At 37.9% G+C, this 19,246-nt stretch overlaps 1 protein-coding gene and 1 long non-coding RNA gene across 5 annotated transcripts in view; one reads left to right on the top strand and one right to left on the bottom strand.

The window, feature by feature from the left end:
• RB1CC1 (RB1 inducible coiled-coil 1) overlaps window positions 1–5,207 on the bottom strand; it is a 90,953-nt gene extending 85,746 nt beyond the window's left edge. For 3 of the 4 annotated variants that reach the window (XM_048212387.2, XM_026516482.4, XM_026516480.4), the window contains exon 1: window positions 4,785–5,207. The gene's annotated coding sequence lies outside the window, so the exon portion shown is untranslated. The remainder of the gene's footprint in view (window positions 1–4,784) is intronic. The other variant, XM_026516481.4, reaches the window with a different exon arrangement.
• A 400-nt stretch (window positions 5,208–5,607) lies between these two features.
• LOC113268106 (uncharacterized) overlaps window positions 5,608–19,246 on the top strand; it is a 35,499-nt gene continuing 21,860 nt past the window's right edge. Inside the window, exon 1 of the long non-coding RNA XR_003321023.4 lies at window positions 5,608–5,697. This is a non-coding gene — a long non-coding RNA (uncharacterized LOC113268106). The remainder of the gene's footprint in view (window positions 5,698–19,246) is intronic.

A 19,246-nucleotide genomic window follows, 5' to 3' on the forward strand; every position in this document is an offset into this window, starting at 1 on the left:
TAGGTTACGCAGGGGACTGAAAACTGGACTTCAAACCCTCCAAATCAGATTATTTCCATCCGATCTTACCCTTTTTCTCTGCCAAGAGGAAAAGAAAAAGAGAAAAAGAAGAGTAGGTCAGTCATTTTCCTCACACTCCCCCAAAGAGAACCTTTTCCACAAAAGTTCAGAGCCTCCTAAATGAAGTTACAACTAGACAAGCAACTTCATATAAGATAGCACCAAAAGAATGGAGACAACAGGAATACTTTTAATAGTTTGGCTTCAGGTTTTTTTTCCTGTGTATACAGAAAAAATGTGTATGTGTATTTATGGACAGTTTGTTTTACAAAAATGAGAAAACATCATGCATACTGCTATACATGTTTGAGATGAATAACGTAGGAATCTTTCCATCAATACATATAAACATATTACACATTTTGCTGTCCTGCCATTCATAAAAATTATAGAAAATGCATGACTTACAGATAATTTGAATTTGGAATATTAGTAAACAATCTAAAAAACAAAAGTACCAGTACAAAAATATCATTAGATGTGTCATTTTAATTTAGTCTCATTCATAAAAACTTGATTCACTTTGTATTGTTGCATTTAAACATGTTTTTTCATATATGCTATGTCATTTGACAACTTCTGCTTAATGGAAATACAAAAAAACCATTAAAATGAAATTAAGTCAAGTTTGCTAGAAAACAGCTCTCCTGCCTCCAAATTATACCAAGTATGGAAGCCACATCCATTTTTTCTGTATTACTGTCACCAGCTGAAATATAACAACCATGGCTGTGCATGGCATAATTTTTAAGGGATGGCAAGATCAAGTTGTGACACTCCCTTTAAACGTGAATTCAGGTTTTCTAAACTTTTAATAGTCACCTAATTATGTCTATAAACAAAAATGTTACAGTTCTATACTTCATTTTATAATAGTTACTTAGTTTAAAAATGAAATCAAAATTATACATAGCAAATATTGAATTAGTTTTGTTCCATTAAACGATATGTAAACATACAGCAGTATCAAAAAAAGGATATGCAAAACTGGAATTTGCAGAATACCGGCTAAAACAACTATGGATATATTAACAGTATGGTACTGATCTAATATTTCAATGGATTTTCTGGATAGCTGCTCATCAATTATTACGTGTAGAATATGAGGGGGAAAAAATAATGTGTATAGTCCCAAACCAGGAACAAAGAAATGGAAATGGGTCACAATTATTTTCATCCCTTAATATAATTACAAGTCAATAAAATATGAGAATTCAAAAGAGAGCAAAATCATGGGAGTGAGGAGGAGGCTGGGGTATCATTCCATAATCCTCAGGGTACTCACTAAACAGCTGTGAAAGAAACAAACCAATGAAAGAAAAGGGTGCATGAAAGCACTCACATAGAAAAAGTAATTTAAAAGGACCTCAACTTTACTGAGGGATGGAAAGAAACGCCATCCTCTCAGGGACCATACAACAGAGGTCTACTTACAGGCAATTAGGTTTATTAGGCCCACAATAATAAATCAGAAATGTGATCATTAAAATTCACATACTTTTATCTGCAACAGAAAGTACACATCTTCAACCTAGCACTCTACAATCTGCTTCTCTAGCATTATTATCTATTCCAGTGTCTGAAAGCAGCCAACACTTGCAATTTATCTTCTTTAAAATTTCCCATAGTGCAAAATTTCCTACAATCTTACAAAGCTTACATACAAAGTTCTTGTTCATTATTCATGTTGCAGGAGCTTAAATTGTGTATTGCAGGGGTTTAACATTTCTTGAAAACATAAACAAATGTCAGAACAAGCTGCCTTCTAGCCTTGCTGGGTTTCCTGTGACAAACCTGTGCCTTTGCACATGCAGGGTTAAGTATATGACTGTTTCCTTACTATTACCCCAAAACCCTGAGTATCTGTAGAGCCCTCACTATCACCATTGTCAGAGCCCCCTCATTTTTATTAGTCCACCCTCAGTAATCTTTTCACTTTTTCTTACATATGCCAATGATTTCAGAGCCTTCCCATTTACTATTCCTGCTGCCAAGAATGTTCTTGCCCCAGACAGTCAGTCACACAGTTAGCCTCACTTTTCCTCCTGGGTCTTTATTCCAAAGTTACCAACCAGTGAGGACTTCCTTGGCCACTTTATCTAAAGTTTCAACCCCCCAATCCTGATACTCATCTCCTCCCTTCTGTTTTGTTTTGTTTCATTTTTTTCTATTCCTATCATGTATCTCTTAGTCCATATTTTTATTGAATGAGTACAGGGATTTGGTTTGTTAACTGCCAAATTCCCAGCATTCTTGACCAGTGCCTGGCACATAGTAGGTACACGATAAATCCCAAGCCAAAATTTGTTAGGTGGCTAGGACATCTTCTTAAAGAAAAGTGAATTATCCATATGCTTTTAAAAATATCCCCCTACACTCCATAAAAACCCAAATCCCCTTTCATAACATTCTTTCAATCTTGCAATAATGCTCCAATAGTATAATTATATTTATATAGGGCTCCAATTTCCTATTATAAGGCAAAAACAATTTCTTACATATTCTTATATTCCTTGTAATAACTGGTTCAATGGTCGTCTGTCATAAGTAAATAATAACTGTATGAATGAATGTGTGTAGAAATGACTACTAGATTTTCACTTGAGTTTCTTTGGTTACTGTTACCTATACTACAAACGAAAAAACTTAATTGGGGTTAGAGAACAGCATTATCTAAATAAGAACATTTTACTAGATATTCCTGTTTAAAAAAGCATTTGTAAGTTACATACATCTGCAAAGGAAAGCTTATAGGAGGTGCTCAAACATTTGCTGAATGCATGAAAATTTAAAGACAGTCTCAAAATCAGAAGCCAAATAAAGCTCTTCTCAAGCTTACACAATAAAAAATTAGGATCAGAAGTGTGGCTTTTCAAAAACAAAGGTCTTGTGTCCTCTGCCCTTTTGGACCTTATGAATTTGATTTGCTAAAAGTCAATCTGCCATGCATTCTGAACCTGTATTTGTTAGAAAGGGCCAGACAAATTTTCTGACAAGAGTACTGCTCACCATCTTCCCTGTCATCCAACAACACCAGAAAAACTAGGCCAATAATTAATGCCAAATTTGACTAACGTAAAAGATTCGAAATTGAATAAATAAAATTACTATTAAAAAGTGGTCTGAGGAGCGCCTGGGTGGCACAGCGGTTAAGCGTCTGCCTTCGGCTCAGGGCGTGATCCCCGCGTTATGGGATCGAGCCCCACTGGGATCGAGCCCCACATCAGGCTCCTCTGCTATGAGCCTGCTTCTTCCTCTCCCACTCCCCCCTGCTTGTGTTCCCTCTCTCGCTGGCTGTCTCTATCTCTGTCAAATAGATAAATAAAACCTTTAAAAAAAAAAAAAGTGGTCTGAGTCCGTATCTAATTTCCATCAACAGATATTTATCAACATAAACACCAACATAAAGAATCTCTTTTATAAAACTATTTAGGTTTTAAACACAACACTAAAATAGTAATAAAAAAAAAGACAGGAATGTTACTGAGAAAATGTTCCTTTAGGCCACATTCTAACACTAAATACAGAAAGCAAAAATATCTTCCCATCCCTAGCTTACAAACCAAATGACCCCCCAAAATAAAATCCTTATGGTACTTTTGCTTCCCATTGTAATATATTATCAGAATGAGAAAGACCCTCTTTGTATCAAATACCAAAATACAATAATGTGATTCTTGATTAAACACAGATTTGTCTATTTAAATTAAAAGTCGTCTCCTCCTAAGTTGCTAACTTTCCAACTCTTGGGATAAATTATACAAGCAGCATCAACAGACAAAAACCTAGAAACTATACAATAAAATGATAAGCACATTTTCATAGGGCCCAAATCATTGCTCTATGTACAGTAAACCTGAGGCAAACATCGTTATCTAGCTTAATGACTTGTGTAGTAATGAGACTCTATCAACAGTGAGCACATTAGTCTTCCTTGGCATCCAGGCACACACCACTTCGTGGTATGACCACACTTAAACAGTCATGATGGAAAAGACTAGATTACGAAACCATAAACAATAAACATAGTACATCCACCAGGCGGTGGAAGAAATTATTCCCCTCAAAAGCTGCCATTTCTCCTGTTGTTTCCTGCTTCTACTAAGGAAGTTGTGAAATCCGCAAACACACCCCATCCCAAATCTATCGGTGGGACTGCAGGAGGCTGAGTCATTCCTAGGAGTAACTTTATACCGATCCTCACACTCCGGGGTCGGGACAAAGGCATCTCTCCGATCCTCCCGCTGTGCGCTTCGTTTTCGGCCTCGGCCCAATTCCACTCTCCGGTTTCTCAAGTCAAAGACAACATTAGGGCTAAGCCCGGCAGCGGTGACGACGAGGGAGGATACGTCCGGGTGGGTTCGGCGTCCCTCGGCCACTCCCGAAATTCGGCCCGGGGCTGCTCGGGGCGCGTACAGGGAGGGACTCCGGCGGCCCCCGCCGAGGAAGCCGCAGGTAGGCCCGCACCGGGCGAGCCCGCCCCACACCTCCCGCAGCCCAGTGGGGACTCGAACCGCGTGTTTCCTCAGGGGCTGTCGCACCAGGGCGGCAGCCGCAGGGCAACACCTGCCGCGGCCGGATGCGCCGGGCCCGCCGGCGCACTGCGCGCGGGCGGCGCTCGGCCCGGTGGGGACCCGGGCGTCCCCGGCCCACTGTGCCCAGGCTCGCCGGCCGGCCCCCGTGCCAGATGGGGGAAAGGGGCCACGGGCGGCGACGGTACTTACCTGGCAGCACCGCCTCCTCCGCCGGCGGCAGCAGCAGAGCCGACAGCCCCTGGCACCATCTTCCGCCGCCGCCTCGTCCTCGGCGGCGGCTACCAACCGCCCATCGGGCACCGCCAACCGACACAACCGCCGGCGTCCCGGGTGCCGGTCGCGGCCCCGAACTCCGGGCGGGAGGGAGGGGTCGGGGCGGAAGGGGGACGCTGTCAGGCCCCTCGGCTCTGGGTCGGGGGCCGGGAGTTAGCAGGCCGCGGCCAGTCAGAGCCGAGGGGCCGGAGCGACTCGGGGACCCCAAGGAAGCGCCGAGGGCTCGGCAGGGCCGCGGACACGGCCGCGGTTGGGTTTGTTATTGTCGACTCCGTCCCTTCCTCCGCGGAGCATGCCGGGAAACAGTGGGCGGGGGGAGGGGTGCGCCGGCCCTCCCGGGCGGTGCAGAGAGCCGTGCGCAGGTCCGGAAGTCGACAGGCAGCCGGGAAGGGGGACGACTCCGCCCACAGTCGCTGTTGGCAGGCCCGTGACTTGGCTGTCCTCTTGTGACCCGGGGAGACCGCTGGGGCGGCCTGTTGTGGTGCGAGGCTTCGCCCGGGCGCGCACTGCCCCAAGGTGATCTTGACCTTCCTTGCTACAGCGAGTGGCCTGGGCTGGGCCGACCCCGCCGAATTTTGGATTAGCCCCAGGTTAAACAGTTTATGTCTTTCAACCTGTCGCGGAGGAGCGGAAGTTCCACTGACGTTCCGTGTCCTCGTCGCCTGCTGCACACTGGGCCAAGGTCTTTAAGAGGATGACGTACCTGGCCGTGCCGCGGGCAGGCTAGACTGCCACCACCACCATACCCCCACCGCCAGAACTGCGAGCAGCTGATAAGTGTCTCGTTTAACTCTGCAAGTGTGGGGCGGCACAATTTTTCTCAAACCAGGTAAGGCAAAGAAAACGTCCAAGAGACAAGAGAGTTAAAGTTTGGTCGATTGGAATGAAGGTGTAAGGCACAAGACCACCAGTTTTCAGCTTTATAAATACTGAGTTTGTTTTCGAGTGGATTAGCATGACTAATGGACGGGAAACAATTTCGGTGGAATCCTGAATTTGTGAAGATGATCACTCACAAGCCACAAGGCTTTGAGTATTAAAATGTGGTGAGCAGAAGTTGCACGTAGAATAATTATATAATATTCTTTAAATTCCTGTTATATCCAGATATATATGGTACGAGTCAAAGTTTAGAGGTGCTACCAATGTCTGAGGGCTCTTGAGTTGGGTTTGGGAAAAAATGAGTATTATCACAGTTTTCAAGAGCACCAATACAGAATATACTATTAGGAAGCAAAGTTTGCAATCCTTCATTTGTCACGTGGAAACTGACTTGAAACAAAACGTTGAACGACTGGTAAGCATTGAGGATTTTCAGTTTCCTTCACACTTACTAGCTTCTGAAAGTTATGTTTTAGAAGGGTTTATTTTTACCACTTTGTTTTTAATTTTACACTTCTGCTTATCCCAGAGAGAATCTTGTCTTTGGCAAGTCATTTCACTTGTTAGTTTCTTTCAGGCTAGAGTTTTATACACCCAGCAAGATACAGCAGAGAAGTGAAAATTAAGTGACTAAATTGTTCTTATGCTTTGGGGGGAGGTACAAACTGGCAAGACTGAAGAGGGATGCTGATTTTATTAGTCACAGCATAGTAACCAGCACACCGAAAATAGGCGGTGGAGAGATTTTGCCAGAAAGTTGGTAAGCGAAACAAATTATTAGACCTGTAAAGAATATAGGGCTGCTTAAACTTCTCTTAGTTACCACAAAAATTCATCATTACAAATACAATACAGCTTAGAATGTGAAAACATCACTGAACTATGTGGGTGGTAATTATTAAATAATAAAATGTTCTCAATGTTATTTGTCTCTCTGACCTCTTTCTTTGGGGGAAAAAAAATTCAGTTCTCATCTTCTCTTAGTCATAGGTTGAAAGAAATGACCAGAAGTGATTGGTTCATACCTTAAAAGTTTACATCTCGAGTATAGAGGTTAAGAGTTTATATGCTTTCAGTGTTGTTTCTTAGTGATAAGTATAGATGTGTTAACATTAGCTTTGTTATGTATATGCAGGTATCTGGAGTAAATACTATTACAAGTTACTGATAACTGCTTATGTCTATAGTAATGTTTCAGCAAGTTCCATTTTCTTTCCTATGGAGGATATTGAAAACCCAATGTACTCTCCCTTCCTTAGTAAATTAAACCAACAAAAATCCCTCATGCAGCATTAGTTCCTATCAAGAAGCTGGGTAGAGAAGTCCACAATCTACAGCCTCATTTCTGCCTACTCTTTTCTCACTGAAATTGCAAACAAGTTAATAGGGACCTCCAAATTATTGGGCTAAATGGACAGTGCTGATACTTTATTTGAACTTTCTAAAGTATTTTCTATTTCACATTATTCAGTCTTTAATTCCCTTCTGTTTTGCAGTGTCTCCCTCTTTGCTCTTTATCTATGTCCTTTCATTCGGTCCTCTTCCAAATTCTCAATTGAAATATGACGTAAATGACGCAAATATTCTCTATGGAAGAAGAGATGAGAGACTTAATCTTGTCCTCATTACATGATTATTTTTTAATTTAATACACATTTAAGTCTTTTAATAGATTTATAGTGAGGGCAAAAGAAACTCGTTCTCTTTAGGAGTATGTAGGGATTACACAGAGTCTACACAGAAACACTGGAAGTACTTCAACTCAGTTCAGATCTTTAAAATCCTATTTTTCCTTCAGGTCTCCCATTTCAGTGTCACTTTATCTGTCTGTCTATCTATCTATCTATCTCGAGCACACAAGCAGGGGGAACAGCAGGCAGAGGGAGAAGCAGGTTCCTCGCCGAGTAAGGAGCCTGATGCCGGACTTGATCCCAGGACCCTGAGATCCTGACCCGAGCCAGAGGCAGACGCTTACCTAACTAAGCCACTCAGGTGTCCCTCAGTGTCACTTTCTCAGGGAGACCTTCCCTAACATGCCTGTAGTTCCTCTAGATTATTAGATCTTTTTCTATTTGTCTAACATGCTGAAATGTAAGTCCTTTCTTAATAGAGGGACCGTTTCCCTAATACGTGGTATACAGTTATGTGCATACAAACGTTTGCTGACAATGTCCTACACTTTTTTTCGGGCCTTCTTTTTTAACATAGAATCTCTCCATTATGTAACAACCCATCTCTCCAGCTATTGCCCTTTACACCTCCTCCAGGAATGTTCATCCCACCTTGTTCATTTTTCAAAGTCATTTTTTTTTAAAGATCTTATTTATTTATTTGACAGAGAGAGAGACAGCCAGGGAGAGAGGGAACACAAGCAGGGGGAGTGGGAGAGGAAGAAGTAGGCTCCCAGCAGAGGAGCCTGATGTGGGGCTCGATCCCAGAATGCCAGGATCACGCCCTGAGCTGAAGGCAGACGCCTAACGGCTGAGCCACCCAGGCGCCCCTCAAAGTCATTTTTTAGAACAGCTTGGACATCAGCCAGCTTCTGACTTCTGGACAATGTAGTGATTCACACATCCTACCACCTCTGCTTCACACCACACAACTATAAATTTTTGTCTCCCTTCTAAGTCTATGAAACTCTAAGGTTTAAGAACTATGAATTATTAATTTTTAAGTTCCTAGAACTTTTTAGAGAGCTTGGCACATAGTTAGCAATTAATAATACTTATATTGAAGATACTAAGAAGTTACTATGGAAAATTCCTGCCCTCAAATATCTCAAAGGCTTGTACAGGGGACCATTCAAAAATCACTGTAGTGACAAGTTGAAATGACATTAATTCCTTATCCAGAGCATATCAAGATATTGGGGAGATCACAGTTTACAGCTTAATTTTGTTAACTCTGCCTGATTTGAGATTTTATTTTGCATGCATTAGATATTTCCCAACTTAGTGTCATTACCCTCATTTTCTTTTAGGTTATGTTCAAACAGCCAGCAACTGCGATTAACATAATTTGATTTTTTTCAAACAATCAGTTAGCCATTTTTAAAGGTTAACCCCTTTTAAAAAGTTTTGGATTTTGTTTTTAAGATCATAGCTAATGATGTATAAAACATGGTCATACACTACTTAGAGGCTTCTGGCACTATGATTATTAAGTTAATGTTTTTAGTACTATTTACAGACGTTAAAGCTGCCTTACTTGATCTGTTGGTACTCACATATTATTAATGATAATGATGGTAGTAAACTTAGGAGTGTTTATCTTCAAAGCTAGTGATGAGCTTGAGCTAGTGAGCAACACTATTTCTAATGCTGCAACACATACAATACTTTTAGCATGCTTAATTTTCCAACAGATTTAAAGCAATAGATTGAGACAAAATATTTTTTGTCACTTTTCACATTAAGTTCTTGTCTCTCATTACTTTGAAGAGCTTTTTAACAAAATGTCCAAAGATACAGCCGGATTGTCTTTTTTTTTTTAATATTTTATTTTTTTACTTGAGAGAGGGAGGAGTAAGAGAGAGAGAGAGAATCTAAAACAGACTACACAAAGCGCAGAGCCCGACTTGGGGCTCAATCCCACAACCACGAGATCATGATCTGAGCTGAAACCAAGAGTTGGATGCTCCACCAACTTAGCCATCCAGGCACTCCTCAGCTGGACTGTCTTAAAACAGAAGCTTATCAGTTCTGCAGATATAGATTAGACTGAAACATCAAGTGGTAGTTGGACTTCACGTGGTGTCTTTCAAAGGTCTTTTATTGTGACCCACGTTAAAAAATACATTTTAACATTGTGACCTGGTGTGTACATACAGGCCTCTATCAATGAAACCATGTTTTATGAAAACAATACTTGTGATGCACTCTTGATATTTTTTTTTCACTGATATTTTCTATTCTATTTTTGTCCCAGTGTTAGTCTTTAGACCCACTAAATTGATTTTACCACCCTCCAGGGGCTTGAAAGATCTTAGATTTGGTGATATAGACCCCAAAGCTTGAGATTCTTTGTTTCTGATTTTTCCATCAGTTCTTCCTGTTTAGACTACACCCCTTTTCTTGAAGTTTATGATTATGTTTATTAAAAAATAATAATAGGGGCGCCTGGGTGGCTCAGTCGGTTAAGCATCTGCCTTCTGCTTAGGTCATGATCCCAGAGTCCTGGGATCGAGTTCCGCATCAGGCTCCTTGCTCAGCGGGAAGTCTACTTCTCCCTCTACCCCTCACCCCACTTGTGCTCTCCCTCTCTCTCTCAAATAAATAAATAAAAAATCCTAAAAAAAAAAAATAACTGAAGCCAGTGTAACACTAGTGAGTGTATCTTAGATGACAAACATGGGCTTTATGTTTATACACCTATTTATTTGTCTTTATAGCTCTATCCAGTTTCTATTAATTTTCCTCCATATTTACAGATAGGGAAATGAAAAGTTAAGTTACTAATTCCTTCTAGGTAATGTTCTTCAGCTAGTAACTTATGGCTAATACATGAACCCAGCCAATTCGACAGGCTATATCCTTAAACACTATACTATGCTGTCCCCTAATTTGGTGGACTCGTGAAGGAGGGAAAAATTGAAAAATTTTGAGTCTGTCAGTAGGCTACAGAATCTCTGCACTCAGCATTTTGGGCCAGGTAATTTGGTATAGGGGGGCTATCTTCTATATTTTAGGATGTTTAACAATATTCCTAATCTCTACCCCTTAGATGCCAATGGCACCCCAGTGATGACAACCAAAAATGTCTCTGGACATGTTGTAATGTTCCCAAAGGGACAAAGTAACTCTCTTCCCAGAACCACAGGCTAAAGCATGGTACATCTATATAATGAAATGCATTGCAGTCTTTAAAATTGTATTTTAGAAAAATATTTAATGACAAAATGTTCTAAGTTAAAAATACAGAACTACTGTACTCTTTTTAAGGTGCACTATTTTTTTCCCCTGATATTTTAACATCTCTGAAATTTGGGTGCATTTAGCAATTGGTAGGGTCCTACAGCTTGTTAACCAACTGCCATTCATTACCTGTTTATTCAAGATATCAAAAAAAAATAGCTTAGAAAAAAAATAAACCCTAAAAACAATGGTGGAGCATTCTTTTGAACACAAGGTTTCACATAATTTGACTTTTTTCAAAGAATGAGTCAATTTCACAAAAGTTTGTGGAGAGGGGTGGGAAAGATGATGAATCAGACATGTTGAACAGCATAATGAAAGGCAGTCCAAAGCATGCTCTGTCCAAGGAATTGCAAAGCCAGTACAGGAGTCTGGCGTCATGACTTACTCCCTTATGGATTCACAGGAAATACCTGTTGCCAATGCTTTCACTGGTGAAAAGGATGAATTGTATGGAAAAACCAATGTATTTTATTTACTTATATTACTTGTATAATATTTACTTATATGTTCCTTTTTATGTATGCACAAGAGCAATGATAAGTAAAGTCTAACAAAGCTTTTTAAATAAGTAAAAATTATAGGTGATGTTTCCTTTCTGTGTGTACATATTTCTGCGTTTTCCAAACAGCAGGGTCCTTAAAAATGTATACTTACTCTTTCAACTTAAAGTGGTTCTATATGGTTTATTACACAAAATTCAAGATTTTCTAATTTGCTGAAGTCCATTTATTTTATTAATAGCATTGTTTTTTGCTATTACTTCCTCAGATCATCCTTTTTAGTTAAGCCTACCTGCTGTCCATGCATGCAAAAACACTTTTCCCAGTAGGCATTCTTTTTCAGTGTGGTTTATTTATTTATTTATTTATTTAGAGCATAATTGACACACAATGTTACTTTAGTTTCCGGTGTACAACTTAGTGATTTGGCAAGTTTATATATTATGCTATGTTTGCCATAAGTATAGCTATCATCTGTCCCATTACATTTCTATTCAATGTGGTTCATTAAAAGGAACACTGAACTGGACATCTGGAAACCTCAAGTCTAATCCTGCCTCAGCTTTCTGTGCTATGTTTACTTAGTGGTCGGCTCCTCCTACTCTCAGATTGTCTGCATTGTTCTTAAATCCCTAACCCTTACCCCTTTGTAATTCTCTCATTCTTGGTAAATAACCTCACCTCATACCTCACTGAGGAAATAGAAGCTATGAGGAAAAACTTGTTCACCCTTCTGCCATAAAGTCTGCAAACCCATCTGCACTTACTTAGTTTCCCCTCCAGTCACTGTTCTGTCCCTTCTATGGAACATAGTCTTGGGCTTTTAACTCCATCCCATCATCTCTTTGTGTCATTTTGTGGGACTACTTGGTACATGCAAAATTTAGTTCATGCAAAATATTTTGCAAAATTTAAAGAATATCTTTAAAATTGGATTTATCCTTAATTGCTTATTGTTCCATTTACTTTTTTTTTAAATCAAGAAATACATCAGCAATATGATTTGGTAGTTACCTAAGATATCTTTTGATGTGCCAGTTTTATTAAAATTAACTTCTTAGTTACTAGACAATTATTTACATAAAATGCCATATTGATGTTAACAAGATCAAAGTCAAAACTCTTAGGAAGTTATAAAAACTATTGAAAAGTGTTTTTCTTTTCCCCTTTGTTTCTGTAATAATGTTATTTTTTTAACTTTTAATTTCTGACTGCCTTGATCACATGAAATCTCTTTTTTTCCCCCAAGTTTTTACTTAAATTCCAGCTAGTTAACATACAGAGTAATACTAGTTTCAGGTATTTCTATACCTTATGAAATTTAAAAAAATTTTTCACTGTCTCTTCTGGCCATTATTATTGTTAGTTTCATGATTGTTACTGAAACTAATTTTATTGTATAAAAGAGTGGAATGTTAAAAAAATTCTCCACTTCGAGTATCAAATACACTATACAGTGATAAGGCCCAGGACTCACTTTTTAAATAAGCTCTAGAGGGAATTCTAATGCAGACTTGGCCTTGGGAAACAAAAGACTAAAGCTATGAAGATCCTTTTAATCCTACTAAGTCTTCCTTCTTTAAATCCATAGTTGCCAACCTTTCTCAATGAAATCAACAGATAAATCCTAATCTACTCAGCACTTTCTGTATCTTTGTACTGTTATCAAAGGATTACTTTGAGTTTGTCATTCTCAAACATGCCTTAATTCTTCTGGAATTGTGCACATTGTTTCTATACAACTAAATCATAAGGTTCTTTACATACAGGTGTTGGAAAACCTGAGATCTCATTTGGATTTAGACAATCACTTAATATGTATGATTTCAATTTCCTCCTTTTATAATGGTGTTCACAATACCTATTTTAGCTTTCTCACATTACTATATAGATTAGAATGAAAATTGCCTGTAAAATGTACTGCACTTTGGACATTTTATATGGTCCCAAAATAATAACAATGGCTACTCAAACCTTTTGAAAAATGCAACTCCATCAGTTCTTAAAATTAATAAAGTGTTTGTATTGTAGTACAAACATCTAGTTACATTTAAAACATAAAAGAATTAATTTTATATCTTTCTTATTATTTACATTCATATTACAAGTTTTTTGCCTCCTTTCCTTCTCCCCTTCATTCCTTTATACCTTTGAAGTTCTGGAAACTGATCAAAGAGATGGTTATGTCAAATGCTCATCTTTTCCTTTCTATATTTAAAGCTCCCAAGAACATTTTACATTCCTGTTTCAAGACGGTTGTCTTTTTGAAAATATCCAACATCACCAAGAAATAAGCTGAGAATCATAGGTTTCCTGAAAGGAAGTTCATCCAGCCTTTGAAAAGAACTTACAGTATGTATGTCTTCAACTTCATGGATAGTACAGATTCAAAAGAAGCAAAAATCTATATTAAGTTATTAAAGACATATTCTTTTTTTCTATTTCATGAAACTCAGTAGTAGTAAGTTTTTACAAAAAAGCATTTTTATCATATTTCTGTATACTGGCAATAAACAATCCAAAGCATGAAATTGAGAAAATTTTATTTACATAGCATCCATTTTAAAAGCATATAATCGGAATAAATTTAACCAAAGAAATGCAAGACTTGTACACTGAAAATTGCAAAACATTGTTGAAAGAAATTAAAGAAAACATCCCATGTTCGTGAATCAGAAGACTTACTGAGATGGCAGTACTTTCCAAATTCATACGCAGATTCAGCACAAGAAATACAGTGCTATAAATTTAAAGTTAATTGATTTTCAGAAAAGGGTACCAAGACATTTTAGTGGAGGAATAACTTTCTCAAGAAATGGTGTTGGGACAAGTGGATATCCACAGGAAAAAAAGTAGGTTCCTACATCATACCATATACAAAAATTAAACTGTAAATTGAAAACCTAAATGTAATAGCTAAAAGTATAAAACTTAACGGAAAACATAGGAGTAAATGTTTGTGACCTTGGATTTGGCAGTGGTTTCTTAGATATGACACCAAAAACACAGGCAACACACACATACACACAACAGATAAAATCTATTCAAAAGACACCACCCCAAAAGGGAGAAGACAATACAGAGCGTGAGAGAGTGTGAGTTACCTATCACATAAAGAACAAGTATCCAGAATATATAATGAACTCTAAAAACTCAATAATAAAAAGACAACCCATTTTTTAAAATGGGCTTAAGATTTGAACAGATATCTTTAAAGATATAATAAAGTAAGTAAGCACATGGAAACATTCTCAGTGTCAGTCACTATGGAAATGCAAATCAAAATCACAATGAGATACCACTCCACATCCCCAGAATGGCTAAAATCAAAGACAGATAATAACAAGGATGTGGAGAAATTGAAACTGCTATATTGCTGGTGGAATTATAAAATGGTGCAGTCCCTTTGGAAACCAGATTTGCAGTCCCTCAAAAGAGTTAAAAGAGTTACCACATAGCCCAGCAATTCCACCCTTAGAGAAATTAAAACATATGTCTCCACGAAAACTTGTACATAAATGTTCAAACTGTATTATTCATGACAGCTAAAGAAAACAAGCTTAATGTCCATCAACTGATTAATGGATGACCAAAATGTGGCATATCCATGCAATAGAATATGATGCAAAAATGTCCATTCCTAGGGTAGGCAGAATTACCATATGACCCAGCATTTCCACTAAAACCTGTGTTCACAGAAAAATGTTGCAAATATTCATAGCAGCATTCTTAGTAGCCAAAAAACATGGAAGCATGCCAAATGTCAACTGATGAATGGATAAACCAAATGTGGCCTGTACATACAACTGAATATTATCTGGCAATATAAGGAAAGAAGGGCTGCATCATGACACAACATGGATGAGCCATGGAAATATGCTAAGTAAAGGAATCTAATCAGAAAAAGCCACATACTCTACAATTCTGCTTATATAAAATGTTCAGAACAGGCAAATTCCTAGACAGAATGTACATTTGTGGTTGTCAGGAGCTGGGGAAAGGGATGAATGGGATATGACAGCTGATGGGCATGAAGTTTCTTTTGGAAATGTTGAAAATGTTCTGAAATCAGATAGTGGTGACTTTACAGTCTTATGAATATCTGAAAAGCCACCACACTGTACACTTTGAAGTGGTCGATCTTTGGTATGTGAATTATATTTCAGTACAATTTAACATTTTAAAATTATAGTTTAAAAAAAATCTAATGAGATAAGTAACAGAAGGCGAATAGCCCCATAAATCACCTTGGTTCATTTAGCCATCACTGAAGTGGTTTAAAAGTATTTTAAAAGTAAAAGTCTGATTTAACCCTTACTTGAGGTGGCAGTCCTTTAGAAGAAGAATCTAATAGAAATGTCATAGTTAGCCCTGGCTGCAGGCTTAATAAGGTAGTGCTTGTCTACATAACTGTTTAATAAATAAAAAATGTAACTGTCATCAGTTTGCTTTTATTATCACCAAGTGCCATTAATCTTAAACAATGCCAATGAAAAAATACTCCCTAAAAATTCTTTTGTTAATCCAGGTCAGGGTTTATCAATCTGGTCATTTGGGGCCAGATAATTCTTTGTTGTGGGAGACTGTTGTGTGCATCTTGGCATGTTTGGCTGCATCCCTGGGTGCCTACCCACTTGATGTCAGTAGCACTCTCTTATCCACAGTTATAAAAACCCAAAGTGCCTCCAGACATTGCCAGATGTTCCAGAGGCAAAATCACCAAGGCAGAGAACCACTGATAGAAATTCTAACTAAATGCTGTGGTTTCAATTAAATTTTAATAACATATATGTAAGCCTCAAAAATAAGTAATTTTTAATATCTTTTAATAAACATTGCATTCTATGGGGAAGTTAATTCATGTCTCCAACTCCTGTGGTACAATATAAACCCTACTTTTAAACAGTAGACTCAAAATATACAATGATAGTACCATAATTGTAAAAATACCTAAACAGAAATGGAGTAATTTAAATTCTATCATTCTGTATGCAGATTATTCTCTAAACCTTAAAAACCCTTTTTTGAAGCATTTTTTCCTTTTTTAAAAAATTTATAATGAAAAGGATTACTGTGTTTTTTCCTCTTTTGTATCATAATTTTATTTCAACTTTGCATTTAAAAATTTTTAATGGCATATTTTTCAATGTTTACATTTCTATCTGGCTCATATAATTTCATTTTATTTCAAGATTAATAAAACCTCTCTCATTCAGAGGACGGTGTTAAGAATGATGTATACCTGGTGTTAAATGTGCTAGATACACCACTGATTTCAGAGAAAGAGTAAGTACCTAACAAAATTGAGTGAGCATGTGTGAGGTATCATGCTAGGTGCTTTATATGTTATTTAATCTAACACAACAAACTGCCATTTATATATGAGGAAATAGAAGCTCAAATTTAACTTTTTCCTCAAATACTATTTAAAATTCTAAATAGCACGAATAATTTATATTGGCAGAATTTTTACTATCTCAGTCTTGGGCTGGTTATTGCTCTCTCAAAACCAAATAAGATAATGATATACTATTTGTATAATATAATTAATAACTTAAAAAAACAGGTGTGTCTGATACATAACATATTAATTTCAGGCATATAACATAATGATTTGATATTTGTGTGCATTGTGGAATGATCACCACAATAAGTCTAGTTAACGTCTGTCACCTTACGTGATCACACACACAAATCTTTTTTGTGATGAGAACTTTTTAATATCTACTCTCTTAGCAACTTTCAAATATGCAAAACATATTATTAACTTAGTCACTATGCTGTACCTTGCATCCCAATGACTTATGTTCCTCTTGGCCCCCTTCACCCATTTCTCCCATCCACCACTTTTGGCAACCACCAATCTGTCCTCTGTAGCTATGAACTCTATTTTTTGCTTTTGCGTTTTGTGTTTTATTTTTGTTTTTTAGATTCCACATATAAGTGAGATCACATAACCTGTCTCTGACTTATTTCACTTAGCATAATGCCCTCAGGGTCCATCTACATTGTTGCAAATGGCAAATTTCATTTTTTAAAAATGGCTGCATAATATTCTATTGTGTACATATACTGCATTTTCTTTATCCATTCATCCAACCATCTTAGGTTGTTTCCATATCATGACTATTGTAATATAATTAGTAATTTTAAATTTGTGCACTTTATTAGTTCTTAATTTAGTAAGAATTCCTTTCCAGGACATTAGTATACTTAGTGGCAAGACTATTGTCTTAAACTGTGGAACTATCAGTATATACACATATTTTAAAAGGAACCTTTTTAGACTAGAGTACTTGCATCTCTGGTAGATGCCTAGTCTGGTATGCATTTAATTAACCCTTGTTGAATGAATAAAGGATTAAGTTTGTGGCTTGCCTCGTCAACATGAACTCAAAGAAATATTGTTCAAAATGTTTCTATCAAGAGGATGTGGAGAAAGGGGATCCCTCCTACATTGTTGGTGGGAATGCAAGTTGGTACAGCCACTCTGGAAAACGGTGTGGAGGTCCCTTAAAAAGTTAAAAATTGAGCTACCCTATGACCCAGCCATTGCACTACTGGGTATTTACCCCAAAGATAAAGACGTAGTGAAGAGAAGGGCCATATGCACCCCAATGTTCATAGCAGCATTCTTCACAATAGCTAAATCGTGGAAGGAACCGAGATGCCCTTCAACAGATGACTGGATTAAGAAGTTGTGGTCCATATATACAATGGAATATTACTCAGCTATCAGAAAGAACGAGTTCTCAACATTTGCTGCGACATGGACGGCACTGGAGGAGATAATGCTAAGTGAAATAAGTCGAGCAGAGAAAGACAATTATATGGTTTCTCTCATCTATGGAACATAAGAACTAGGAAGATCGGTAGGGGAAGAAGGGGATAAAGAAAGGGGGGGTGATCAGAAGGGGGAATGAAGCATGAGAGACTATGGGCTCTGAGAAGCAAACTGAGGGCTTCAGAGGGGAGGGGGGTGGGGGAATGGGATGGACTGGTGATGGGTAGTAGGGAGGGCACGTATTGCATGGTGCACTGGGTGTTATGCGCAACTAATGAATCATCGAACTTTACATCAGAAACCAGGGATGTACTGTACGGTGACTAACATGATATAATAAAAAAAAACCTTAAAAAAGGTTTCTATAAGCAAAGCCTCAGTACACAATTTTAATTTGAAAGATAGTTTATAATAATAAGAAGAAGAGGTAGAATCATAAAATAAGTCCTAACCTAAAACTTAGGATGGGAAAGAAGCAAGACTGGCACCTTTTAAGTGAATTATATTTCTAAGGCAGAAAGCTAAATATCAAGAGGAAGTATGTGTGGCATTTTGCCTTGGGATAACAAATTTCTTAGCGTGGCCTCAGTAAAATTAAGCACATTAAGTGCTCCTTTGCCCCAGCCACAAAATGCAACATATCCAAATATTATGCCAAAACTTGCCATTGGTGGTTAGTCAGCGTTATAAAGTTCTTACATAGAAGCTGCCCTTGTCATGATATGAAAATCAACTGGGGAATCAGAATTTATGAACTTGAGCTTGAACTTTAAATAATTGGTTTGTCCTTTTAACAACAAAGCAACCTAGCCAGATTTATTCTTAACTCAGTAAATACAGACAGGGTGTGGTGGCCCTTAGCCAGCTAGGTGTATCTCTGCAATTCAAAAGATGACTAATGAAGTACTGTTTACATTTAAAACTAGAAAAAAAATTATCCTTAATGTATACTGTTTCCTTGACTAACTGGTGATTGAGGCTATTAATGCAAAGTATGAAAACTGAAAAAGTCTAGAGTTTAAAAGCAATAAAAGGCTATTCTTCCTGAACCCCTCCCATTTACCTCTAAGGTCTTAAAATGACGAAACGACTGGGGTTGGATTTCTGTGGGTATTCAACTACTTTGTCTATGTCTTCCCTTGGACACTGTGATTTATAGTGGGGAATATCAACTATATAGTCTCTCACAGTTCATACTGGCATGTTTAGCATGCCTCCCAATCAGTTGCTTATTATTCATGGATTCATTAGTTCATCCATTCACTCAAGAAACATTTATCATGGGGGTGCCTGGGT

Source organism: Ursus arctos, unplaced genomic scaffold (assembly GCF_023065955.2).
Source record: "Ursus arctos isolate Adak ecotype North America unplaced genomic scaffold, UrsArc2.0 scaffold_6, whole genome shotgun sequence".
In the NCBI taxonomy this organism is placed as follows: domain Eukaryota; kingdom Metazoa; phylum Chordata; class Mammalia; order Carnivora; family Ursidae; genus Ursus; species Ursus arctos.